Source organism: Capra hircus, chromosome 16 (assembly GCF_001704415.2).
Source record: "Capra hircus breed San Clemente chromosome 16, ASM170441v1, whole genome shotgun sequence".
NCBI classification, from domain to species: Eukaryota; Metazoa; Chordata; class Mammalia; order Artiodactyla; family Bovidae; genus Capra; species Capra hircus.
In genome coordinates this window covers 19409479-19423615 of record NC_030823.1, presented here as the reverse complement: position 1 = coordinate 19423615, position 14137 = coordinate 19409479, and the positions used below count along the sequence as shown (strand labels likewise).

Sequence of the window (14137 nt, the reverse complement as noted above, 5' to 3'; positions counted from 1 at the left end):
GATTCTTTACCATGTGAGCCACCAGGGCAGCCTTAGGCTGGGATGCTTAAATGCAAAGAAAATATTCTATTCATTTTTCTGTGTTCTTTCTTTCAAGTAGGTTCTCAAAATAAGTATTATCTGAATGAGCGAATATAAGGATTGAGGATTCTGTCAATAATGGGACCGACATAATAATGGAATCATTGAATTGAAGTGAAAGTGATAATTGCCAACTTTCCTTCTGGGGGATTTTTATTTAATCAGTGAATTAGTAAAGAATCAGCAGCCTTAAAATTGAAAACTCTTGTTCATCCCATTCAAAATCTCAATTTGGAAAATACACTGAGAAACTCACATCAGGTGCCCACTGAAAGGGATTACAGTCCACACAGAAGCTCTGCTGCTGCTGCTAAGTCACTTCACTCGTGTCCGATTCTATGCGACTCCACAACTTCTGACAAATTTTATCAAAACTCAATTTCATGAACTCTTTCTTTATTAAATATCATCTTCACTGACAGAACTTATTATTAAGCACAGTGTTTTATCTTCATGCTATTTTTGTTTTGACTATATTTGTATTTGATTATAAATTGTTGTTTGGATTCTGTGTTTTGTCCCAAGGCAATTTCATTAAATGACTGATTCTAAAGAGTCAAACAGAGGCATAACAAATGTAGTAAAGTTCAAATGACTAAAGATAATTCACACATGGAGATTACAGAAATAACCGGAATCTCCAAGACACCCCCAAATTCCTATTCGTTTAAAAAAACTGCCTTGCCACACTCCATCAATATAATTAGGCTGGGAAACCTTCTTACCTGTAAATTATTCTTTTCCTACAGGATACAATTTCCTCTCTAAGGGAAAAGATGGTAGTAAAATACTGAAGAGGAAGCAACAGAGGAAGAGAAGAATGCAAGGAATTAGCATTGAATCATCTTCTAAGTGCTTATTCAAGTGTTACCTATAAACCATTATACACAACATACCTTTGTAGGTATGATTCGAGAGCTAACCTGCTGAGCTAGTGGAACCATAGTGCCATAGAGCATAGTGCCATCTCTAAGGGTTTTGACTTTTCCACAAGACACACTACCAGCCTGCATATTTTATGGTTAGCCTGATTCCAGACCTCAAGGGTCTTAAGCGCAGCCATGGAGACAGATTTTTAGATAAATAGGTACAGTGGTGTCTTTTGAATCCTATCACAGTGGTGTGTGTTGGATGGAGAAAGAGCTTAAGGAGGTAGTTGTCAGTACTATCTGGGAGCAAGGGGTACAAGGAAAGCATAAGTGTGAAGATGGCTGGACGTGCTGAGGGGGTCAAGGCTGAATCATGTAGGCATTCTGAGGAATTTCATTATAATTAGAAGATAATGGAGAATCACTAAAAATTTTAAGTAGTAAACAAGTACGATCTCATTTGGATTTTAGACCCCTTGGACAGCAGCACAGATAGGATTGGTTTGAACTAAGTGACACCAACTAGAAGTCTAATTTTAATGAATGTATTTTTAGTTTCATAATGTTGGGGAAGTTTGTAACTTCCTCGGTTCTGTCTCATCACAACAAAACTTTGAAGTGACGGATGGACCTGCGTTACAGCCCTCTGACAGACCAGTGTTACAGCTCCATGCTACAGTTCAGTTTTATTTAGAAAGTAAAGGAAAATACATCCTCGAGGCATGAAGGCCTGCTGACCCAAAAGACCAGGAGAGAAGAGAGGCCCCCCCGCCCAATTTTGGCTCCTCTTTTTATATGTTTTTTTCTCCTCCCTCTGGGCCTTCCCTATGTAACTGGGCTAGCCATGAGTGCTGATTGTTTGACCTGAGGTCCTCACTATGGTCCTCAGACATTCCTCTGTCCTATTTTCTCGGGTTTTTTTCCCTTCCTTATCTTTTAGCCACTGCCATTCTGGACTCCTTTTTCCTATTCTAACAACCTAACGATAATATTACATATTTGGAGAAAATTGCATAGTGAAAATTAGGATAGTAATCCAGGAAGCAAGGACAAGATGCAGAACAAAGGTAATCACAGCATGGTGATGATGAAAAGGCCAGGTTTTCTGCAGATAGAGTGTCTACAGAAGCTGGTGACTAACTAAATATGGAGGGTGAAGAAAAGACTGTCAGTTCAGCATGAATCTTCAGATCCATTTATTCAAGTTACTGATGGTCTGTTTTTACTGTTTGGACTATATCATTATTGCTTTTGTCTTTAGGCATAGAACCAGGCCCTGGAAATAAAATGAAATGTCAAACTTGGAACCCACCCTGTTGCCAGCCAAAATCTTGGCTTTCTCTGCCCACTAAAGCTGAATGAAAAATATGGAGACAGAGTTTGGAGGAAATAAAAAGGTGGCTTTTATCCTCAGCCAGCAAAAAGGGGAACACAGTAGGCTCGTGTCTCAGGGACTGTGCCCAACCTCCATGAGGAGTCTAGGGCTTATATAAGGCAAGGGCTGCAGTCGGGAGTTGGTGATGAGGAACAAAGGTGATAGGATCTTGATTTCTTCTTCTCACATTGCTTCAAAGACAGCTATATACTGGCATCAGTAACCCAGTAATTAGGGCTTCCCAGCTGGTGCTAATGTAAAGAACCCTCCTGCCAATGCAGGAGATGCAAGAAACTTGGGTTCGATCTCTGGGTCAGGAAGATCTCCTGGAGGAGGGCATAGCAACCCACTCTAGTGTTCTTTCCTGGAGAATCACCATGGAGCCTGGAGGGCTACTGTCCATAGGGTCGCAAAGAGTCAGGCACAACTAAGTGACTAAGCAGGCAACCCAGTAACTGAGTCTGTGCAGTTCGGTGGCTCTGCAGCCTTCTTTCTGATATGTAAGTACAAGGGGGAAGGGTGTCATAAGGATAAACACTAGGTAGGGGAGATATTTAACACAGAGTCAAAGAAGAAGATATGAATTGTAGCCCCTGCATGGTTATGGGGCAGAAAAGCAAACTTAGTTAGAGATGTGCAGAGTTAGGCGCTGTTAAAGTACAAAAAAAACCCCAAAACTAGGAATGTTCAGGCCTGCTCAGTTCTCTTTTATCTTCTTTGTTCTCAAGAGAGGGAAAGAGAAAAACTCATTCCTCTTTTTCCCTTTTCACTGCAACAACCCTAAGATTTCAGTGTACATGCTTGCCCCTGTGCAGTCATGTCCAACTCTGTGCGACCCCATGGACTGTAGCCAGCCAGACTCCTCTATTCATGGAATTCTCCAGATAAGAATACTGGAGTGGGTAGACATGCCCTCCTCCAGGGGGGATCTTCATGACTCAGGGATCAAAGCCACATCTCCTGACTCTCTGGCATTGGCAGGCGGATTCTTTACCACTGAGCCATCAGCTGTAAAACCCAAGATTTTAGCCTGTGTAGTTAATGGTGCATTATATAATTCCCATGTATGGGCAGAATTCTTAGTCTTATAGTCTTTTATTCGGAAGATGCTTATTTTGAATACCCACTTGAAAAAAGAAAGAACACAGAAAAATGAATAACTATTTTATTTGCATTTAAATCTCAGTCTAGTTGGTAAATGATCTTTAGTCTCCCTTCAGGAGTTAAGCAGAGAAGGCAATGGCACCCCACTCCAGTACTCCTGCCTGGAAAACGCCATGGACGGAGGAGCCTGGTAGGCTGCAGTCCATGCAGTCACTGAGGGTCGGACTCAACTGAGTGACTTCCCTTTCACTTTTCACTTTCATGCACTGGAGAAGGCAATGGCAACCCCTCCAGTGCTCTTGCCTGGAGAATCCCAGGGACGGGGGAGCCTGGTAGGCTGCTGTCTATGGGGGCCCACAGAGTCGGACACGACTGAAGTGACTTAGCAGCAGCAGCAGCAGCAGCAGTAGTTAAGATCTGCTCAAATCCATGTTGCTATGTAGTTACAACTTTCACAGCTAGGGAAAATAACTGCTCCTTTCAAGAATATAACAGAAAATTTTTACATAGAAGTAAATTGGGTTATATTTTTCCTTTTTGTGATCAAGATATTTCATATACCATAAAATCTATTTTTTTAAATTGCAGTTCAGAGACTATTGATAGTCACAAAGTTGTACAAACCACCACCACTAATTCTAGAATATTTTCATCACCCACCAAAGAAAGCCTTTACCCTTTAGCAGTCACTCCTCTTTCCTCATTCCCTGTGAACCCAATGTCTTAAGCTGAACTTGTTATTAAGTAGACATACCTGTACGCTAGCCAAGTGGAGCCATCTAGGAGGTGTTTGGGTCTGGAGCTCCACTGAGAAGTTTGTATTGAAAAATGGCAATTTGAGGATCATGAGCAAACAGGGGCTAGTGGAACCCCTGGGATCAAAGGAGATTTCTCAGAAGGACAGACAGTCTCTTAAGGATGGGCTCTGAAGAATGCTAACATTCAGGTCTGAGCAGACCAATGGCAGTGTGGTCTGAGTCATCCTAACCCTTTCTACCATTGCAAAATTCGTCTGGCATTTGAAACACACAGGGAGCTTGCCTTCTATAGAAAAGATAGATGTCTATGATCATTGTTTTTCCAGATTGATAAAGTGAACCCATCCAAAGGGTAATCACTATTAATGTACTTCAGGGAATTGCTTTCTGCAAATTATCTGCTATACAGCAAGTCTCTTACATATGAACGAGTTATTTTCTGAGAGTATGTTTATAAATCCAATTTGTTCTTAAGTCCAAAAATGTTAGCCTACGTACCCAACTAACACAACAATCTATATAGTACTGTACTGTAGTAGGTTTGGGCTTCCCTGGTGGCTCAGACAGTAGAGAATCCGCCTGCAGTGTGGGAGACCTGGGTTCGATCCCTGGGTTGGGAAGATCCCCTGGAGGAGGGCATGGCAACCCACCCCAGTATTCTTGCCTGGAGAATCCCATGGACAGAGGAGCCTGGTGGGCTACAGTGGTCTCAAAGAGTCGGACATGACTGAGTAACTAAGTACAGAAGTAGGTTTAGAATACTTTCACACAGACAATATATAAAAAACAAACACAAAAATAAAGAAAGCATTTTTAATCTGACGGTACAGTACCTTGAAGAATACACTAGTATAGCAAAACAGCTGGGGCTTCTTCACAGCTACATCACTGCTGCTTTTTCTCTTGCTTTCAGACATCCTGCTTGAAATAAAGATGCTATCCTAGTGTCCTCTATACCGTACTGTATAGTAAAGGACATGCAAGCACATCTTCTAGAGGGTGCATGCGCATAACAGTGTACATCAGACACGTGGACTAAGTTACATGATTAGACGTGTGAATGCATGCTTGCCTCTTTGAAAGTTGCAACTTGAAGTTTTATATCTAGTGGACTCCCTGTACTAACTTAACGAAATACAAAAAAATATCAAATCTTTACATTTTTCCTACAAATGAGAGTCTAAGGTCCTTGAGGAGAGAGACCAGGTCCCACATATCATTCTATTCTCATCTGGACATAACACTTCTACAGAGGGAATGAAGAATAAATGCCTCAGGAGAAATTCTATGGGTACTTGTGACTAACAAGACATTTAATCTTCATAGTCTTTCATCTAATCATTTATTCATTCGACAAATATTTACTGAGTGCCTTCTGTGTACTGCTACAATATACCAATGCAGGTTAAAATGTAAAAAAATTCTGAGATATTTTCTTATTTTAAATTCCTATTTTATATTCACATTCCCATCCTGATTGCTAACAAAGCAGTTATAGAATTAATTATAAGAATCATGAATTGAGAGAGTAGCATTGCAATATGTATAGCCATTTGTAAAATAGATAGCTAATGGGAAATAGCTGTATAGTGAAGGGAGCTCAGCCTGGTGCTCTGTGACAATCTAGAGGGGTGGGATGGGGTGGAGGTGGGAGGGAGGTTCAAAATGGAGGGGACATATATATACCTATGGCTGACTCATGTCGATGTATGGCAGAAACCAACACAACATTGTAAAGCAATTATCCACCAATTAAAAATACATTTTTTAAAAAGTCATTAACCCAGAAAAAATTATAAGAATTTTTAAAGACAAATATGTTGATTTTTAATGAAACCAGTCAGATTACATCTTTAAAAATTTTTTTTCTTACACCCATGGCTGATTCATATCAATGTATGGCAAAACCCACCACAATATTGTAAAGTAATTAGCCTCCAATTAAAATAAATAAAAAAGAAAGAAAAAATAAAAAATAAATAAAATTACTTTTTTCTTTTTTGTGTGTGAGTTTTTAGTCCACTTGGGAAAGATCGAGTCAAATATTTTAAAATAATCTCTTCACCGAGTCGGCCTCGGCGCCGAGTGAGCGCGCGCGGAGCCCGCACCGGCGGCGGAGCCGCTATGGGTCCGCCAGGCCCCGGGCACCGCGCCGCTCGAGCACCGGCCTAGAGCCAGAACTGAAGCTACAAGATGGCTGACCAGGACCCAGGGGGCATTAGCCCCCTCCAACAAATGGTGGCATCTGGCGCGGGGGCTGTGGTCACCTCCCTCTTCATGACCCCCCTGGATGTGGTGAAGGTACGCTTGCAGTCTCAGCGCCCTTCAGTGGCCAATGAGCTGATGCCTCCCTCCAGACTCTGGAGCCTCTCCTACGCCAAACTGCCCTCCTCTCTCCGATCCACAGGGAAGTGCCTCCTGTACTGCAGTGGTGTCCTAGAGCCCCTCTACCTGTGCCCAAATGGTGCTCGCTGTGCCACCTGGTTTCAGGACCCCACTCGCTTCACTGGTACCATGGATGCTTTTGTGAAGATTGTGCGACATGAGGGTACCAGGACCCTGTGGAGCGGCCTCCCAGCCCCCCTGGTGATGACTGTGCCAGCCACTGCCTCCTACTTCACCGCCTACGACCAACTCAAGGCCTTCCTGTGTGGTCGAGCCCTGACCTCTGACCTCTACGCTCCCATGGTGGCTGGCGTACTGGCTCGCCTGGGCACCGTGACTGTGATCAGCCCCCTAGAGCTGGTGCGGACAAAGCTGCAGGCTCAGCACCTATCATACCGGGAGCTGGGCACCTGTGTCCAAGCAGCTGTGGCTCAGGGTGGCTGGCACTCACTCTGGCTGGGCTGGGGTCCCACTGCCCTTCGGGATGTGCCCTTCTCAGCTCTGTACTGGTTCAACTATGAGCTGGTGAAGAGCTGGCTGAGTGGGCTCAGGCCAAAGGACCAGACCTCCGTGGGCATCAGCTTTGTCGCTGGCGGCATCTCAGGGATGGTGGCAGCCACCCTGACTTTACCCTTCAACGTGGTGAAGACTCAGTGCCAGGTCGCGCTAGGAGCAGTGGAGGCTGTGAGAGTGATGCCCCCGCACACCGACTCCACGTGGCTGCTGCTCCGGAGGATCCTGGCTGAGTCAGGCACCAGGGGCCTCTTTGCAGGCTTCCTCCCGAGGATCATCAAGGCTGCCCCTTCCTGGGCCATCATGATCAGCGCTTATGAGTTCGGCAAAAGCTTCTTCCAGAGGCTCAACAGGGAACAGCTTCTGAGCCCTTGAAAGGAGCGAGGGGACAAGGACCCTACCTCTTCCATGGACAGGGTGGGGCAGGAGGAGACTGAGCCAAGTGCCTTTTCCTTCAGCACTGAGGGGAGGGGCCTCATTTCTCTTTCCTCCCCACTCAGCCCCAGGGGTAGGGGAATGCCCCTCTGCACCCACCCAGAGCACCCCACCAACCCCCGACTGCTTCCTGCTGTTCCCCATTCCCCGGCCCTGAGAATCATCACTCTCTCCCCTCAAGTTCAAGACCAAATCTGCTCACTTCTCCCCTCATTTCCCTGTGGGTTTGCTGTAAGTGAGCCTAGGAGCTCTAGGAGCCACAAAACCCTGGGCCTGGCGTAGTCTGCACCCACTCCTGTTAATTTGTTGAGTCTAAAGATGATAAACTTCTTTCCAGTGAAAAAAAAAATAAATAAATAAATAAATAAAATAATCTCTTCAAAATGAAGAGAGGCAACTTTCTTTCACAGGCTTTATGTTCAACTGGGTTATTTACTACTTATTAGGAAGGCATTATATGATAGGTGCTATCAGACTATTTTAGGTCTGAGCCAATTTTTGTTACTATATATGACAAAATGGATTTTCATAATGGAATTTGACATATATAATCAACAAACTGCACTGTTTTGCAAACTTTGGCTTCTGACTTAATTTACATGTCATCACACACATCATCTCACTACAATTCAGTGTAAGGATCCAACAGGGCATATTCTGATGCTCTACTAACTTTTGTCTTGGAATGAGAACTTGATGTATATAACCACTTGCTGTAGATGTTGTTGTTCAGTTGCTAAGTTGCGTCCGACTCTTTGTGACCCCATGGACTATGGCATGCCAGGCTTCCCTGTTCACTATCTCCTGGAGTTTGCTCAAATTCAAGTCCACTGAGTCAGTGGTGCTATCTAACCATGTCATCTTCTGCTGCCCTCTTCAGCTTTTGCTTTCAGTCTTTCCCAGCATCAGGGTCTTTTTCAATGAGTCAGGTCTTTTTATCAGGTGGCCAAAGTATTGGAGTTTCAGCTTCAGCATCAGTCCTTCCAATGAATATTCAGGGTTGATTTCCTTAGGATGGCCTGGCTGGATCTCCTTGCAGTCCAAGGACTCTCAAGAGGCTTCTCCAGCACCCCAAGTGGTGGTGAGACTGTGGTGCTGCAGATATTAATGGACCCCTAAAACACACCTCAGAGTGACTTCTAATACACGTAGAATGGTTCTTTAACTTTCCAGTTTATTTTAATTCTTCCTCCTCCAAATATTTTCTAGAAAATACTTCTCTCAACTTAAAACACACAGCTGGAGGATAACAAGTAGAACACAGTCATTAGGCTGTTCTCTATTATTGGTAAAACATTTAAATGAATATGTAACTGGAGAGAGAAAAACCACCACTGGAGAGAAACCAAGAAGGAAAATTTTAAATCTGAGTTAAAGAAAAGGTAAACATTTTCAAAGCTTCAGCCAACACTTCTCTGTGAAATGCTGAGTAGAATTGGGGATAGGAGCTGAAAAGAGCTAAATCACTTTCGTAAGCAACAAATAGGGTGATTAAAAAATAGAAGGAGTCTGAGAAAGGGTGGAGAGAATGAGAAGACAAGGGAGAATGCCAAGAATTGCAAGCATCACTAAGAAACTATTCATAGCAGGGACTTGTAATATTCAAGTTCTAGTTGTTTGTTTTGCTGGGTTAATCCCTCCATGTCTTCAAACTTCTGTGGAGTCTGATAAACAACAAATGCCCTTGGGACTGCTGTGTTGAGTTGAGAATAATTTCTTCAATCCCTGCAATTTTATACTGGAGTCAATGTGATCTGGGAGAGGCACATCCCTGTGGGACTGCAGCTCACTACATACAACTGTGCTTGGAGCTGGTGGGGACCAGGGAATGAAAGAAAAGTTCCTAAAAGAACTCTGGTTACAAAGCACAGCCATCCCCTCCTCCCAGAGGCTAACCTAGTAATCTTCAGGGAACTGATTACCTATTTTATTTATACCTTGTCTCGATCCACAGAGGAGTTTAGCCAAGGTGAATTGTGGAATCTCCCATAGCCTCAATTTCCTCATTGGTAAAATGGCCATAAGAATACCCAGACAAAAGTATTGTTTTGAGAAGTGGTTTTCAAAATTCATTACACTTGTCATTTGATCACCCCCAAGAGAGGAAATTTGAATCCTCCAATTTTAGATATATGATTTAGAAATAGTCCAATAGTTTTTTTTGTTTGTTTTTTTTTTTTACATAGGCTGGATTATGGAGAATTATCAGATTTCTGAATGCTTGGATATTACTCTGTGTCTGTAACTCAGTTATTCCTAAGATCACCATTGCTTCTGTGATTTAATATTTTTCTGCCTTGTTCACTGGACATGCCTTTAATTCATAAACCACTTATTATAGTACTTTTAATTCAGGCTCTATTATTTACTGCTTATTAGCTGTGTGAGGGTATTCAACCACTCCGTGCTTTATCTCTTCATCAGGTTGATATAAGGATTAAATAAATCACCAGATCTACAGAGCACTTAGAGTCTGTAAAATAGTAAATATTCTGTTCATATTAGTTTTTAGAGATTTTTTTTTTAATTGCCACAGGTCTTTAGTTTTGGCATGTGGAATCTTCAGTTCTTTAGTTGTGGTATGTGGGATCTTTACTTGGGGTGTGTTCAATCTAATACCCCAACCAGGGATCGAACCCAGGACCCCTTGCATTGGGATTGTGGAGCCTTAGCCACTGGGCTGCCAGGGAAGTCCCTGAGTGGGGGAGGGGGACAGAGGGGGAATCCTTAAAAAACAAAAAAAACTGGTAGACTTTATTTTTTTAGAACAGTTTTAGGTTCATAGCAAAATTGAGTTAAAAATAGTGAGTTCCTACCACTTTTCCCCAACGCCGGCCACAACCTCCCCTACCATCCACACCCCGTGTGCACCATCAAAATATTAGTATCAGTCAAAGCACATGGCTTTCACTAGGGTTCGCTCTCCATGCTATATGTTCTCTGAGTTTTGACAAAAGTATAATGACATATCCACCACTGTAGTATCATATACAGACTCAGAACCTTCTATTCACCACCATTCATTCTTCCCTTCACCCAAACCTCTGGCATACACTGATCTTTTCACTGTCTCCATAGTTTTGCCAACATATTATCTTTTACTGATAATAACAAGTCACTATCACACCCTAATATGGGCTTCCCTGGTTGTTCAGTGGTAAAGAATCTGCTTGCAATGCAGCAGATGTGGGTCTGCAGGTTCAGTCCCTGGGTTGGGAAGATCCCCTGCAGAAGGAAATGGCAACCCACTCCAGCATCCTCACCTGGGAAATCCCTTGGACAGACGTACCTGGCGGGCTACAGTCCATGGGGTCTCAAAGAGTTGAACACGACTAAGCTCACATGCACACACACCCGTCATTACTACCTGTTTGACGCTATCATAAACTGTGAACGGATTACAAGTAGCAATACTTTGAGATAGTCTCAATACAGCCCAGTACCTGATATCCAAGCTGCATCATGAGTAAGTAAACTTACTTCTAGTGTCTGCTAAAAAAAGACCCATCAAAAAATTTACCCGCAAACTTAGTGAGTAATTAAAACTATTTGAATCCGCGTACTCTACCAACATACTTCTAAAAGTGGTCACAGCAAATTGCTTTGGGGGTAAATGAGCAACCTGAGATGCTGTGCTTTCAGAATTTTCTAGATGTTTGGACTTTTGGTGTATAGAAAATAGAGTCAAGCATTTCTCATTCTTAACTCTGACTCATAAAGCACAAAAAATCAAACACTGAGGAAACAATTTTTATAACATTCTTGTGCCCAGCAAACCATTAGATATGATAGAAAGATGTACAGGAAGAGCATACAATTTCTGCTTGCAAAGAGCTTACAGTGTACCTGAGAAGAAATACATATATGCAGACAGAGCCTACAGGGGAAAGATGATGGAGCAACGCAGGTGCCACCCTGTCCTTTTCCTTCACCAGTTCAATTTCTGCTCAACCTTCAGCTCTTTTCTTACCAGTGAAGTTCATAGAATCCTCATAATAATCTCTTTATTCAGAATTCCTTAAGCACTTAAAGAGAAAGTCTGTACCATACTACATCTTAGCTGCTTATATTACTTTCCAACCATTGCAGTTAAATTCCATTAGAAAGCAGAACAAATTGCAAGTCCTATGAGACTACACATGATTCCTTCTCCCTGAAATGCACTTCCATGTTGCTTTCTCTGGTTATTTCATCTCCTTCCGTTTACTGTAGCCTTCTCACCTTCCTGTGTTCCTGTGGGAAAGAGTTGGGTTAGAGGCTTCTCTGTGAAACACACTTTCCCTCACTGTATTGAAACAGATTACAGTAAGTCCAGTAAGACTTACAGTTGGTGTTTATTTCAATTTTTTGTTGTTATCATTTTGCTTTCTATTTTTTGGCTTCACTGCACAGCATGTGGGTCTTATTTCCCTGAATAGGGCTCAAACCCAAGCCCCTTTCAGTGGTAGTATTGTGTCTTAACCACTAGCCCACCAGCAAAGTCCCAACTTGCAGTTTTTGAGGACTGGGTCTCCGGTTTGTTTTCTGATTTCTACCCAAGGGTTGGTAGACTACTGAATACAAAGTTGGTGCTCCATAATTATTTATTAAATTAACAAATAGAATTTGTGGCAGCATTTTGTTAAAGACTGAATTGAGATGGTCGTTGAAGAAATAATGGTCAACTATTTTTTTAGAAGCCTTCCGTTTCTTTCTTTTCATCACACCTCATATTTGATCTTTCAAAATCTTATTAACTCTGCCTTGTATCGAGAATCATTTTCTCTAGCGTTGTGTGGTTTATTTTCTCCGTCTTTCTGCTCATCTGTACCCTTACTTTTTCCACTAATTTCTCCCGTGAAGCTTTAGTTTCTGGTTACTTAACCCACCACGTTCTGTTTTTTTGCAGCTTCACTTGCAACCTCAACTCTAAATGACATTTTCGTTCCAGTTTCTGTGTATCTTACTTGGAGAGAGGCAAAGAGAAGGGAGTGAAAGAGAAAGCAAACAGCAAAATCTTATTGGTTCAATTGAAGCTAGAGATCTGTTACCCTCAAGGTCATGTATCTACTTCTAGTTCAATTAATCTGAAGTCACAGAAAGGCATAAATGAAGTTGACCAAGCCCATCCATAAGGCTGGGAAAGGCTTTCAAAGAGGGCAACCAAAGGCAATGGTAATCATTTCTACTATGTCTCCTTAGGTCACCTGATAGACCCCTTTAGGCATTGTGGATGGTGAGTCTTGAGGAACATGAAAAAGAAACACAAAAATCTCTCTCTCTTTAACACACACATACAAAGACGACAGTTTAGACAACCTTCTGTCTCCTTTTTCTGTTATCCACATATTTTACCTTCCTTAATAATATCATCCCATATGCTTCTAGTTTTATGGTAATAATGAGGAAAAGGGAGGAGAAAAAGCAGATATGAATTCAGATTATTATTACAGCTGAATGTTGAAAAACCAGCTGGCAAGTTATAATTTACTGCTGTTCATTAATCAGGTACTGCTTAGATCTCAAATATAGGATTTCCTACATGCATATTCTTGTACAAGGTTAGGAGATAAGCACAATAAGGTAAACATTCAATATTAATATCACGTTTTGCATTGTCTGGTAACTTACTTTGTGAACATATTTTAAAAGCTCAGATTCTTTTTTTTTTGTTTCTTTCTGTGTGGAGCTTTTATTATAAATCTGTGTGGCTACCATAAAAGGCAACCAAATAGCATACAAGAAACAGTATTTTGACCCCATCAACTTCGAAGAGTGGATGTAGGGAAAGAAGTTTAGATGTTGGGAGTCAGAAGTAAGAAATAAGAAATAGAGTGATAGAATAAAAACTGGAACAGGAAGACTTGGGGCCCAGGCAGGGAAGTCATTGTTCAGAGGAGAACCAGGGATCTAGAACCTGGTTACAGGGTGCAGTTGGGCAAGTAGCAATGCCGAGGGATTAGTACCTACAAGCAGGAGCTCGGAAGGTGTTTTCTTCTTAAAGATAGGATGCTTTCTCAGATCCCATGCAAGCCATGGGTCTGGATGACAGGCAGAAATGTAGCAGAGATCCAGACATCTTCTCAAAGTGAGACTGAGTAAAGAGGGATTATGGGACCCAGACAGTCTGGCCAACAAGTAGAGGGCACTGGTGCAAAGGAAAGAATTTCTGTAAAGAAGGTTTCTGAACAATGTCTACAACTGCTCTTGGGGAATAAGAAATCCAGAGAGGATGAGGGCTCCTGGGATGAGGGTATGGGGCGGGAGAGTAAATCCAACACCTGTTTATTAGAAAGAACTTAATCTTGCTTATATCCTGGCATAGACCCTGCAGAAACAGAATTATAAGAATATAATCTGGCCTCTGATCCCAACAGACTATTACATATGACACAAATATAGAAATATTCAAAAGATGGCATATATAGTAATAAACGGTAATGAATTATTGTCTTTGATTATACTATATTTTATGGCAATGAACTTTGGCAAACATCTTGTTCATTTTGAAGAAAGTTATGTAAAAGCTTACTAAAGTTACAGTGTGAACATTCTTGAGCACAGACTTTCTTCCTTCATATATTCAGAAATTTAACTTGTGTTCAAATATTGCTGAGAGTTAACATTCTGAATATATG

At 41.9% G+C, this 14137-nt stretch overlaps 1 pseudogene across 1 annotated transcript; it reads left to right on the top strand.

Annotated features, from left to right (window-relative positions):
- On the top strand, positions 6258–7856 carry LOC102177078 (annotated as a pseudogene). Its single transcript, XR_001296626.2, has one exon. The product of XR_001296626.2 is annotated as a solute carrier family 25 member 39 pseudogene (transcript).